Here is a 15,073-nt window from a genome sequence, read left to right as displayed (position 1 = left end):
TCCGGTATGCCATGGTGATATGTCGGCGCATGTTCAAGTATAGTGGGACTGTGGCTTGTAGGTGCAATAGTACACCTCTGGTCAGAGTAAACCTATTCGAATAGTCGTGTCCGTGGTTTTGGTGTGAACTACCAGATTCACTGTGATTATTCGAACCTTTAATAACCTGGGTAAACTGGCTTTCACTTGGGACTACTGCAACGTGGTATAACATTGAGTAGATGTTGGGTCTGTTGCAACGTGGTGTAACGTTGGACAGTGATGTTGCTATTTTACAAATGTTACTTATTTGCTTATCTACTTACTTATTACCTTTCTGTTTAAATCTCTGTTATCTATTTAAATGCTGCCTTATTACAATTAACCCTAGCCTTTTCCTTGTCATCCACTGCCTCATTTATTACTCCTATTCCATACTACTTGTTAAGTACGGTAATTTGTACTCAGCCTTGCGTAATTTCCTCTTTAGAGTTAGCTGTTGAATCTGATGAAGGTGACTCTCAGGAGTAAGTTGTCCGCAGTCAAAGAGTTGCCCATGGATTGGAGTCGTGCTACGCTGGAGCTAGTCTGCGTTATCTTTACGCTGCATTTTTGTTAGTTTAATTGTTATTTTCAGACGTTTCTAAGAACGATAGTTATGTAATCAACATTGTCTATTTGTGTACTCTGGCTGGTCCTGGATAGGGAATTTTAATACACAATTAAATTCAGAAATTCGTGTTAGGAATTTCTAGGTGTGACAAGTACTATCATCGGATGTTGCTAGGTCTCATTCGATCATACTTGTCAGTATCAACGTATCAGATGATCTTGTGTGGTGATGGGCCTACTTTTTTTTGTCCATAAAATTTAAGTATTGAGTCCAAATGGGGGTGCGCTAGAATTTTACCCATTTTTCAGACAAAAAGTTTTAAAGGTTAAGTAGGGTCCTGAGAAAACCTAAGGGCATTGCTCCGACAATGTGCCACATATAGAGCAACACACTAGATCTAAAACCGTAGTCCCAGATAAATGGGTAAATAAAAGAAGGTGTAACTATCACAAGTAGATCTCTGGATGTACTTCTGTGACCCATGTACAGAGTAGCACACTAGATCTAAAACCACACTTATTAGGTACTCTAACTATCCCATTAAGTGGAAGGCATTTCCTTTACATAAAACCTAACGAGTGTGTACCCACTCGTTAGTCTTACAGAGTGACGCTAAGCCATCCAATATATTCTAGTTACAGTAGTTACACTACATTAACTAACTTTACCGGTTTGGTACAAGCCACATGTTTTTTTAGTTTTCCACACTGGCTAATAGCAGCCATCAACTAATTAACCACACTTGGCCCACGATCGGCTGCAACGGTAAGTTAACTTACCTCCCTCCTTTTCCACGCATGACACTTTCCAAACTGTTAAACGGTGTATGTTTTACAAAAAAAATTCTATAAAAAAGTTGTTTTAAAAATCATATTAATCTATTTTATATTTTTTTATAATTAATAATTAATTAATCATGTACTAATTTCTTACAACGTTTTCCATGCTATGGCATAAGTTAACTTATGCCTACGAGCTGAACATGGCCTTGGTCTTACCCTTGTAAAAATACACTACTAGTCCATCATGTAAATTGAAATGATCTATGCTTTAAATATAATTAATTCTCTTAAACTACTTATCCGATCTACGATCCGATTACAGTTCGTAACAAGATATCATATTATTGTTTTTGCTGAAAAATTCCAAATCACTTTTATAATATATCCAAATTCCTTTTAGATTTCATTAAGTTAAATTTTAGACATACAAAATAAATTTAATATAACATAAAAGTAATTTTCATAAATTATAGAGGTAACTTAAAACAAAAAAAAGAAAGTAACTTGTTATGACGTTTAAAGTAAATCCGTTGTGGGATTGTTTGATTAAATCTAATTTTAGATAGACTTATATTTTAACCCCACAATAGATTTCTTTTAATACCGTAACAAGTTACTTTACTTTTATTTAAATAAAGTTACTTCTATATGTAAAGTGCTTTCAGGCTTTAATAAATTGACTTTTATGACTACGAAGTAATTTAATGAAATCTAAAAGTAATTCGTGTCTTTCCTTTAGTAGTTTTTCTGTTATATATAGCATGTGCTCTCTTGGTTTCAAGTTATATTCATCTTGAAAATATGTATATGTGTGTTCAATAGTATCAATATGAAGTTAGAGAAAGCTACATTAACATGATAACATAAATCCTACAACCACAAAAATAAATAAACAGGTACAAAATATATTGAAATAGTAAAAGAAACTATTTTTAGTGGTTTCTTGGCATTTTTCTGGATTCAATGAAATTTGAATGGACTAAAATGGGGACTAAATGAATTAGTTATGAATTTTAGAAGTTTTCTTGGTTTTTAAACTAACCAGGAAAAATCAAAAATCAATTTATCGCGCAATAAAGAGGCTCGCTGACGTCAGCCAGAGGGGAGGCTGGCGCCGACAGGTGGACCCCACCTGTCGGTGAGAGGGGGAGGAGCCGAGAGGCTGATTGGTAGGACCCCGGGGAGAGAGAGGGAGGAGGGTCACGGGGCTGTCCTATGGGCCCAGGGTGTCAGCGAAAGGGGAGGAGGTAAAGGGCCTAACCGGTGGGCCCGACCGAGGGAAAAGGGAGGAGAGAGAGGAGGGCTCGGCTGACGGGTGGGTCCCGTCGGCCAGAAAGAGGGAGCAGGGGACATGGGAGGGGGCGTGGCAGACGGCGGTCAGCCCCGCCGGCGGGCCGGTGACGGCGGCGGCCGACGGGCGGTGGCGTCGGGGAAGGTACCGGCGAACGGCGGCGAGGGTGGTGGCACCGGCGGCCGAGAACCTAAGGCAGCGGCGACGGTGAGAAGGCGACAACGGCGCTCGGCAGCGACGGGGAGATGTCAGCGTCGGCAGGGATGCGTCAGCAGCGGCAAGGCGGAGGGGATGGTGCCGAGAGGTGGCGGCGATCGTCTCAGGCGACGCGTACATGGCGGCGGCGACGCTCAAAGTTGGCGACGGCTGCCGGGGGAGAAAAAGGGGGCAGGGAGGGAAATGGAGCGCTCACCGACGGCGAGGGGCGACGGTGACAACAGTGTGGAGGCCGGCTGCGTGGTGATGAGGTCCGACGGTGAGGTTCGTCGTCGGCGCGAGAGATCGGGAGCGGGCTTGGGCGTTGGGGAAAAGCCGGCCCGGCGGCGACGGCTGGATTTAAATAGAGGGGGGCGTGGTCGCCGCTATGAAAGGAGGGAGAGGAAAGGAAAGGGGGCTGAAAAAAAGGAAGGTAGCGCGATTAGCGGCAGTCGCCAATGGGGAAGGCGGCGGCGTCCGAGGCTGACTCGGGCAGGGGAGGGAGATGGCCTGGGCCCCACCTGTCAGTGGCGTGGGAGCGGACGGAGGCGCGGTAGACTCGCGACACGGGCGTGGGCGTGGGCGTGCGTGCGGACTGGGCCGACGGCCCAGCGGAGGGGGGAGATGCAGTGCACGCGGGAGTTGGAGAGGTGGGCCACGGCTGCGGCTTGTCGGCCCGAGAGAGATGGAAAGGAGGAGAAAGAAAGAGGGAAAGGTTTGGGATGCGGCCCAAATCCCAAAAAGAAGGTGTAACTATCACAAGTATATCTCGCATGTACTTCTGTGACCGATGTACAGAGTAGCACACTAGATCTAAAACCATACTTAATTAGGTGCTCTAACTATCTCATTAAGTGAAAGTCATTTCCTTTACATAAAACGTAATGAGTGTGTACGCACTCGTTAGTCTTGCAGACTAACGCTAAGCCATCTAATCTACTCTAGTTAGTTACACTACATTACCTAATTTTACGGTTTTCATACAAGCCACATGTTTTTTTTTAGTTTGCCACACAGGCTAATAGCAGCCATCAACTAATTGGCCACACTTGGTCTTACCCTAGTAAAAAATAAACTACTAGTCCATCATGTAAATTGGAATGATCTATGCTTTAAATACAATTAATTCTCTTAAACTACTTATCCGATCTACGATTCAATTACACTGTTGTGTTCGTAACAATTAAATCTTTATAACAAGATATCACACGATTGTTTTGGCTGAAAAATTCCAAATTACTTTTATAATATATACAAATTCCTTTTAAATTTCATTAAGTTAAATTTTAGACATACAATATAAATTTAATATAACGTAAAAGTAATTTTCATATAGTATAGAGGTAACTTAAAACAAAAAGAAAGTAACTTGTTATGACATTAGAAGTAAATCCGTTGTGGGGTAGTTTGATTAAATCTAATTTTAGATAGACTTATGCTTTTACCCCGACAATAGATTTTTTTAATACCGTAACACGTTACTTTACTTTGATTTAAATTTACTTCTATATGTAAATTGCTTTGAGCTTTTACTAAATTTACCTTTGTGACTATGAAGTAATTTAATGAAATCTAAAAGTAATTTAGATATATTATAAAAGTAATTAACATTTTTTTCATAAAAACGTGATCATTCACTTTCCGGTGTACTAGTGGGAACTAGATATAAGACTGAGATATTTGTTTATGATAGTACAAACTGACAATAATGTCCGCGGGAGAAAGTGTGGTTTTATTTTTGGTAAGCAGAGTTGTCGCCGGTTAAGCCTAACACGCTATTGTGTGATATATAGCCGTATCTTTCTTTTAGAAGTTTTTCTGTTATATATAGCATGTGCTCTCTCGTTTCAAGTTATACTCATCCATGAAAGTATGTAGATGAGTGTTCATTAGTATCGATATGAAGTCAGAGAAAGCTAAATTAACACGATAACATCCTACAACCTAGAATGGAGATAATACATAACAAAAAAATGACATCATCCAGTCCAGCAAGATGGGATACATACATATCAAAAAAACGAGCTATTTCCGTTGTCGCGTGATAAAAAATCAAGAAGCGCAAAGATAATCTGATTGTAGCGGTGAGTAGTCGCGTTGACGAGGTCAACTTCTTCCTTGCTGGGGGGAGGGAGTTCCGGCTGAGCAGCCAACGCCGCCTTCTTGGCGAGCACCCGCCCGTGGGCAGCGCTGCGGAGGCGGAACAGCTCCTCTATGTCCATGGTCGCCATCAGACCTGCCTCCTCCGCGTAGAGGCGCTTGCACGTCGCGCCGACGTCGGTGTCGGCGTCCTCGATCAGCTTGTCGATGAACAGCAAGCCGTCCCAGGCGTCGCGCAGCGCGCGCTCTTGCTTCTCTCGCCACCGGCGCGCCACGTCGCGGTCCAGCGCCGCCAGTGGCGCGCTGCCTTCGGAGTGCAGCTCCTCGAGCTCGTTGAGCGCCGTCGTGACGTCGGCGGGGAAGAAACCGGCGGCGCGTGGGCGTTGCCGGAGGAGGAGGAGCGCCTCGGAGTTTGCGTTTGAGCCAGAGAACGGCGCGGATAGCTCCGTCACCAGACGGCAGACGTAGTCCTCGGCGGCCACGGAATAGGTAGTTCCGGCGGCAGCGTCCGGAGGAAGACGAGGAGAGTCTTGCATGGCCGCCACGGCAGGACTGGTCGAGCAAGAACAGCTCATGTGGCTCTCGGTGCAATGTTTGCTTGCCGGCGCTGCGGTTTGTGTTGCCTCGCCGCGACTGACTGGTACGTCTCCTCCGTATGTCGCCATGGAGGTATATATGTGGTAGGTCGAGCTCGAGAAAGATCGAGTCGGAGAAGAAGAATTAGCTATTTGCAGGAGACTCTAGTGATCCGAATCGGGTAAGATGAATAGCCTTAACAAGTCCGATTGGGCATCGGAATCGGAGTTCTTGTTTCTCTGCCAATTGTTAGCCTTAGCACGTAATCTGTTTTTGGCAAATGAAATTTAGGCAACTGTTGAAGATAAAATAATTTTCCGTTTGCCATATTGTCTACAAAGTTGCTAAAACAGCATATTTGGAAAACAAAATTTGGTAACTGTTAGAGTTGCTCTTAAATCATACGGAACCTTGCTTTTTGCACGTCATCCAGATAACTTATGAAAAAAATAGAAAAAATTGATAAAATAAATAAATATGTGATGTATCATTCCATAAACATGCATATCAAAATTTGACTTCTATAGATCGTAACAAAACGAATAAATTAAATTTTAATTACTCTACACATAATTAGAGTGGTTTTTGCAAATTTTAATAACCTAGCTTGCCCGAGTCACTAAAGACATTACATGACCGATCTGCCCTCGCCTATAGCGTCTCGAGAACAAACCCAGCCTTCCAAAGAACAATTCAAAGTTCACAAGAATATGTATGAAGACTATCTTTGGATGCAATGCCGATGACTTGAAGGTCATGAAAGATGCCGACGGTATTCGCCAGCTTGCGATTGTTGTGCTCAACAAATACTTGAGCTTGTAAACTGACTATCTTGCTTGTCGGTCGGATGCTAGTGTTTATCGAAAATGCTACATGACGGGATCCCGTCAAGGCGGAGAACGACGCGATGCAAACTGCTTTATTTTCTCACTCCAACAAATAATACAACAACGACAACACAGAGTAGGAGGCGACGTGGACAGCAGCAACGGCGGCTTGCGGACAACGGCAGCGGCAACGGTGATGGCTTGCGGCTGCTGCAGCAGCGACGATGGCAGCGGCGGAGACAACAGCGGCAACGGCGGCGGTTTGCTGGCTGCTGCAGCAGCGACGACGGTACCGGCGGACACAGCAGCGGCAACGACGGCGACTTGCGGCTGCTGCTGCAGCGACGACGTCAGCGGCGGCAGTGACAGTGACGGTTTGCGGCGGCTACGGCAGCGACGGCTTGCAGTGGCTACGGCAGCAATGACGACGACGCCGGCAGCGGCGACGACGATGGTGATGATAGCGGCAATGCACTCTATCCTGCTTCTGGCAACCAAAGGATTGTTTAGCTCATTCTCTTCCTTTGAATTAGAAACTTTTCGGTGGATAAGGGGATTAGATTGATATCTTGCTCCATGGACGGTTTGTGCGTGAACAAAGATTATGTGCTAGCTTTTTAGTCAATATAAAGCAGATGCATTAGATAAATTGGTACCTCAATGTATCATAGTACCTGAAGGGTATCTAGATAACATAGTACCTAGGTACATGATATCTCACAGGTAACCTGGGTGGTACCTGAAGAGTATCAAATTTGGTAACATAGCCAAGTAAAACTTGGTGATGACGTTAGCCAATTTTTCTACATCATCTATTTTTCTTCATTTTGTCAATTTATTCCCAAGGGTGTCATATGTACATATGTAATAGGAACATGAACTATTTTTATCCTTTTCTTTGTTGGGATGATGAAATTGAATCTGATCCCGATAATATTGTGTGTTTTCATGTGATGAATTGAATTTTTTATTCAAAAATATAACCATGTGCATTATTTCTGATATGCTATGCCACTCACCATCACGTTGTCATGGCACCATGGCAACCTGACATTTTTTTATACACTGTTAACGTAGGTAACATGGGTGCTAGTACTGGTAACATGTCTGATACTTTAAGGTATCAAATATGGTATATGTCAGGTACCAAGTTATCTTAGAGCAACCATGTTACTAGACATGATACCATGACTGATACCTTGAGATATGAAATATGTTACATGTGTGTGTACCATGTTTACTCATGATACCATAAATGGTACTTGTTAGGTATCATACATGGTACTTGTCAAGGTACCATGTTATCTGAGACAAACCATGTGTACCAGACATGACACCATGTTTACTAATGATACCATACATGGTATTTGTCAGGGTTCATATTACCTAAGAGGAACCATGTTACCAGACATGGTACCATGGCTGATACCTTGAGGTCACAAACATGGTACCTGTGTGGTAACATATTGTTGACGTCAAAAGTAGAAATTTTGGTGTTAACACATGTTACCTGAGTCTCAGGAAACATGTTACCAGACAATCAGACATGGAATGCCTGATACCTTTGAGATATCAAACACGGTACATGTGAAGTACCATGATACCATAGATGTACCATGTTACCTGACATGGCATCATTCATATATGGTACCTCAATGCAAATCACATAAAATTAACATCACACGATGCGTAGGGATGTTGTTATTGTGTAACAGTTCAATCAATTGATATCTAATAAGTATCACATGCATCCCCTGTTCACGGACAACATTGAGCAAGGTAGAGCGCGCGGAGGCATGCGAGACCGAGCCGAAACTAGCCAGAGCTCATGTTCTGTTCATCACCTTACAGTGCACGTGCTCCTCACCGATGACATTGAGCGAGGTGGAGCGCGCGGAGGCGCGTCAGACCGAGCCAGAACCAAACAGCTCCTGCTCCGTTCCTCGGCTTGTAGCGGATGCGCTCCTCGCCAGCGACGTTGAGCTAGGTGGAGCACGTAGAGGCGCGCGAAACCGAGCCAGAATCAGCGGCGAGGAAGCACGGCCGCAGGGAGTCGGTGATGTGGGCGCCCGGCGGAGGCAGGGAGAAGCACGAGGAAGAAGCACGTGGGCACGGAGAAACAGCAAGGAGTCTGATTTATGTTTTGTGTTTTTGTTGCTACGTGTCGGAATCGGGGTCACTACAAGAAATCTTATGATAGATGACGTTTCATTTACGTCACAAACATTAATTTTTTCGTCACGTTTCGTAATTTTTCATCACCTATCATGCGTCTCTAATGGTGTTCTATAACGAAACCTTATTTTTTCGTCATTAATCTAGTGACGATCCTTCTGTCGTCAAAACTTTGTGACGCTCATATTCATCATTATCTAGCCTAAAAAACGTCATAAAATACCTGATGGCCCATTCAAATCCATGTAATGAGTACCCTATTTATGGGCTTAGCCCAATGGCAAGCCCGACTAGATTTTAGCTCGATTCTATTATATCCATTTGCTTTAATATCAAAATAATAAATGAGCCAAGTCCATTGCAAAAGCCCATATAGGCCCAAACATTATAACACACAATTTTCAGCCTGATCATATTATATTCATTTACATTAGTATCAAAGAGCAAGTGGGCTAAGCCCATATAGGCCCAACAATCAATCACAATAACAACTCATGCAACACAAAAGTTACAACCCAATTAGCATCCAACACAACCCGACAAACATCAAATACAACACAAAATTTACAACCCAGTTAACAGCTAAATCCAGCCACATTCCAAATACAATCACAGCAAACAAAATTTCATTAGATGCGACGTGACCAAGATCTTCCAAGTGGGCTTAGCAGCACTGCAAATGCATAAGATAAAACATCAGTAATTGTTGAGCTCAGCTTCTGCAATCAAAAAGTTCTCGGAGAACAAAATCACAGCAGTACACCATGGTTGCCTATGACTTAATACTAGTTTAGTCTATTGACAACACAAATAAACATCATCCTATCAATCTAATCTCTTTCATAGTTTTTTACTCCTGAATCACAACTCAATGCAATCAATTGCTTATATAGTTGTATCAATTTATATGTGGAGTACTTGCTATGTTAGGCTTGCCCAAAGGTCAAGAAAATTTTTGGATCTGCCACTGTCTCTTGTAATATCCATTCCTTTCAAATTGGACTAAATGCACGGGAGAGCATTTAGAATTTTAAACTGTGAATTATACTTTATTATCATTCTTTTTGAAACCCAAAGAACATCCTTCGAATATGGGAGCTCTACAAGAAATAATCTACCCTAGTGATGTGAGGGCCTAATAGATGTTTACACACTTACTACTAACAGTCCAACACTAGAATCTTGGTGAGAGAAGTAAAGCTAAAATCCACGGGAAAGGGCATATATTTCCAGGTTATAACCAAGATGAAATACTTACTCTGAAAAGTAATCGAGCTGAAAGCCATCATGGAGCTCCAGTCTTACCGTCTCCGGTGTTTACTGTGGAACCTACTGGACTTCTTTGCTTGTATCCTTCTCTTCAGGACTTCCTTGAAGCGCATGATCACTATGGTCTCAATAATATGATAGCATTGTAGCAATATTCAGTAAATTACTTCAACCACTACGGCTGTCAAAAGAAAACAAAGAAATATAAAATGAGAAAAAAACCAACTATTAATCATAGTAACATAAATCATTACTTTAAATCACAATTTTCTAAATGACATGATTGTCCTGAATATTTGTTTACTTTCTTTTAACAAGCTCTAGGTTTTCTTCCAGCCCTGTATAAATTGAACCTGAAATACCATCACAGTTCCTCAACTTGACAATGGGTTTATTTAATCTGAACCTAAAAGTGAATCCTTTGAACCTGAATTTATTTCAACTCCTGAGTACGCTGCAGTGACTGCACTTTTACATTACAAAGACTACTTGACCGTGTTCAAAAATGCTTATAAAAGGCATGATTTACTTTGCAAAGCATCAAAATTAAGAATGCTGTATAATGTCGTTGATTTTTATTGTGTGTAACATCAGCCAAAAAAAAATATACAAGCATAAAATTAATTTTAAGATGGTGAATACCTGAATAGGTAACAGTAATCCAGCCTAAATAGGTAACGATAATCCTGATTTATTCTTCAGTGCATTCAGGTCCTACGGGAAAAATTTTGATATACCCTACAGCCCTGAGAAAGCACCAAAATCAGATCAGCATGTTGAAGCAAAGACAAACAAGACAGAGAAAATAGTTTCGCGGTCCTCGATGAAAAGCGTATGGAAGCTGCCGTCCTCGAGATGTAATTTCACCAGCGCAAGACAGCAAGAAGCCAAGAATGGTGAGTGAACCAAATAATGGAGAGGCGAAGGAGAGCCAGAGACCGGTGCCGCCTATGTCTAGGCTCACCTTGCCGAGCTCCCGCTGCTGCCAGCCCCAGCAGCCGTGGCATTGCTGACGCTCCTGTTGGCCACCCAATGCGGCCCGGCGCCAGCAACCGCATGCCACCATGCCCGATCTGGCCACCCTGGGTCTGGGACCACCGGCAACGGTATATAGATCTACTACACCCGAGCCCGGCTATGGGAGAGACAAAAACCCACGCGGTGAGCGGAGAGGGCGAAGCTGGCGCAGCGAGATGAGACAGACGAGGAGGCTGGCGCCAGAAGCCATTGTGGAGGAGTGGATCCTTGCAATGGCAGAGTGGATGGTAGGGGTGTCATCACACGAGCCAGTGATGAAGGCGATGGTGGCGGCGGTGGAGTGGACGTTGGTGGTGACACGCGTGCGGTGGCGGCGGCAAAGTGGATGGTGGATGACGGCAGTGCGGGAAGAAGAGGAGGAGAGGCGTTGGTCGTGCCTGGCGCCGTCGCCGCCGCCATGGAGGATGTCGAGGCCGACGCGGTTGGGGAGAGAAGAGGAATAAGATTTGGAATCGGCTAGGGTTGAGGGAAGTAGTAATTTTGATGTGATTTTACGATAATAACCTTGCTATCTGGAAACCTATTATACAAGTTACTTGCACAAAATGGTCATTTAACCTGGAAATTTCATAATGTAACAAAACTTTGAATCAAATTTTATCATACTAAATGGACTTATGTGAAAAAGTTGTCAAAAAGAAAGTTGTATAACTTATTAAGATCTACCAATTTTATTTTGGTTATTTCTCCATCTGATTTTGATTGACCTATATAAAATTATAATTTCGAATTATGATAATTTCAAACTATATTATCAAATAGTAAATCATTTCAACTTAAAAATTTATCAACAACAAAATTATATAACTCATCAAGATCTACAACTTTTGTTTTGGTCATTTTGTTATATGTCTTTGTTTCAATAATTTGAATTTGAATTTCAAATTATGGCAACTTCAAACAAGATTTTCAAATACTAAATGATTTCAAATGAAAAAGTCATGAACAACACAGTTGTATAACTCATCAATATCTATAACTTTTATTTTGTCCATTTCTTCATCCCACAAAGTGGTAATAGCATTGTTTACAAAATTTACATATCCTTATATGGTTTTATAGACTATAAGACATATATGTAAATTTTGTGAAAAATATTAGTAGCATTTTGTCAGAAATTACCAAAATGAAAGTTATATATATTGACGAGTTGTACAACTTTTTTATTGATGACTTTTTCCGTTGAAATCATTTAGTATTTCAAAATATTGTTTGAAGTTATCATAATTTGAAATTCAAATTCAAATTATTGAAACAAAGTCATATAGATCAATGGAAAAAAACAAAAGTTGTAGATCTTGATAAGTTACACAACTTTGTTGTTAGCCATTTTTTCATTTGAAATTATTTGCTACCCAAAAAATTGTATGAATTGAGAGGAGGGAGACAAAATGAACTTCTCAGCGAGGGAAGAGCCAAAGTGTTGGGCCAGCAGTCCGAAGAGGGAGGTGGGGAAGGGGAAGCCAGCCCGAGGAGGGATAGAGTTATACTTGGGCTGAAAAAGGCCCAAGGACAGAGAGAGTGATTTTAATTTGTTTTCAAATTATTTTAATAGGTTAAATAAACTTTGTGGTATTAAAATTAATTATTGAGCTTCGAAAATACATGGAAAATTTCAGAGAATAGTTTAGTCCACTTAGAATATTACAAAAAAAATTTTGACCATGATTTTTAAAGAAAAATTTTAGTTCCTCATTAATTCACTTGATTAAATTGCTTTAACTTTTAATATATTTTTTAGAAATGTCTTATATAAATTGGTGACGTTTTCTTTTTGCCCCTTATGAAAATTAGTATTCGTCACAATGTCCCATTGAAATACTTTATGACGATTTCTAGTTGGTATTAACGACGAACACTTTTGTTTCATCAGTAAGACACCCCATCTCATTCAAATCGTCATAAAATAGAATGTGCTAATTACGAATTGCTCTGATGGTTTTTACGTGATATCGGTCATGGTTGGTAATTTGATAACCATTACAGATATTGCAGTATTGGTAACGTCTCATGGTTTGGGACCGTTATTAATATGCTGTCATTACTCTATCACTTGGCCCACGACAGATATTGCTCTATCCGTCACATGCCAATAGGGCTGGCCAACCAGAAGCGAACCTCGTTATGGCCCGTTACGGTGTAATTTAACCGTAACAGGCTGAATTGAGCGATAGAGTGATTTGTAGTAGTGCATGGATCCAAAATGACAATTTTAACATTTGGAAAGGCATATAAGTACTATGTGCCTTTTCTTTCCAAGGAAACATATCTTGCGCACATATTGTATGTAGCAACTACAAACACCTTACAGTACCATAAAATTTATACCCATACTTTCAATAATATTAAACTCGTTAAGCATTTACCTGAATTCATTAGACTTTAGTACTAAAAATAACTGTATACAAGAGGGCCTCATCATGAAGAACCTCTTGTAATAAATATGATCTATCGTATGGTTTCCATCTTTGTTTCTTGTCTGTCATACTCCTGATATTTAATCAATTGTCAACCCTCCTTTATACAATATAGAACAACTAGCATACTTCTTTTACCTTACGTTTCGCATACCACCTCCTCTTGTATTCCATCAAGCATGGCCTAGCTAGCCCCCATGCCACATTTGGCCATATTCTTGACGGGTTGTGCTCCTTCTAGCTGCTTGGTGGAGCAAGGACCTCCGTTTTTCTAATGAAACTTTGTTTACACCGTGATACCACAGCAAAATCTTAATGATACATGAAATATTATGCACACAATATTATAAGATATTATAATGTATTATCAAAGGTAATGTTAAAGTATTATGCGCATCATACGTTTAAAATACTCAATTAGTATCATTGGTGATAGTTAATACTCCAAGTTATCTTGGGTGGTAATGGGCCTAAATTTTTGCCTATAAAAATTTAAGGGTGTTGAGTCCAAAAGGAGGTGTGCTAGAATTTTATAATTTCTTGAGACAAAAATTTTAAAGGTTAAGTAGGGTCATGAGAGAACCTAACGGCATTATCGATGATAAGTGCTACCCCAAGGTATAATTGATGGTACTAGTAGTATCGTTCGACCATACTCATTGGTATCAAGATATTAGGTGATACTCAAGATTACCATTTGATACACCAAATATCATGAATGATATCACAAAGGTCATGAATTATAGTTGGTACTCTAGACGTATAAACCATTAAATTGGTTTGGAGCATGAAATTTTAGGACTCTAACAAAAGCGAGAGATTTAAAAAAAAAACATAAACCAAGGAAATAATTAATTTAGGTCTTCGTTCTTGCCACACCCCCATGGCTGCATCGTTGGAATGGTGCTTTACCCAATGGTAGGACGACCCCTCTGTCATCTTCGCATGCACAACTCCTAACAGAAAGGTTTGAAGGAGCTAACTCCCGAGACAAAGTGAAGAGGGAATTATGAGAAAGCAAGCACAAGAAATTACATAGAAAACCCAGATAAATGGGTAAAGAAAAGAAGGCGTATGGATAAGAAGTGACTGACAAGCGTATCTGCATGTACTTCTGTGACCCATGTGCAGAGCAGCACACCAGATGTAAAACTGTAGTTTAGGGACTTTAGCTATCCCTTTATATGGCGAGTGGATTTAATTAAACTCCGGAGAGAACATCCCCTAATCCCCTAATCTATTGTATGATGTCAAATATTTGTGAAGATATATTAGTATAATATTACCACTCTACAAACATACAAGTATAAATATGACTTCTTTCATCCATACCAAAAATAACAAATTAAACTCTGAATAGTATATATATGTATATTCATAGTCATATTTTTTATTTTTGTTACGGATTATAAAAGTTATATTTGAACTTTACAAATTGTATATTTAGTATTAATCTATCTTCATATTTTTTTATTTTTTTATTACTATTTAGATGATATTTAATAAATGAAGGAATATTCCCTTAATGGTTTAGAATACTTTCGCTATTATGTGAATGTATATTTCGTGCTCTCTCGGTTTCAAGTTATAAAATGTTTGGGGTTTTCATATATTCATCCACTAACCAATAAATAAACCAATATTTAGTTTATATATATATATATATATTCATTAATATCAATATAAATCTACACAAAGCTACATTAACATGCCTACAACCTAAAATGAAGATAATACATAATACAAAATGACACAGTCCAGCAAATCGGAATACATCTTCAAAAAACCTATCTATTGTCATTCTCCCTAAG

Source organism: Oryza brachyantha, chromosome 12 (genome assembly GCF_000231095.2).
Source record: "Oryza brachyantha chromosome 12, ObraRS2, whole genome shotgun sequence".
In the NCBI taxonomy this organism is placed as follows: domain Eukaryota; kingdom Viridiplantae; phylum Streptophyta; class Magnoliopsida; order Poales; family Poaceae; genus Oryza; species Oryza brachyantha.
Note: the sequence above shows the minus strand (reverse complement) of the source record.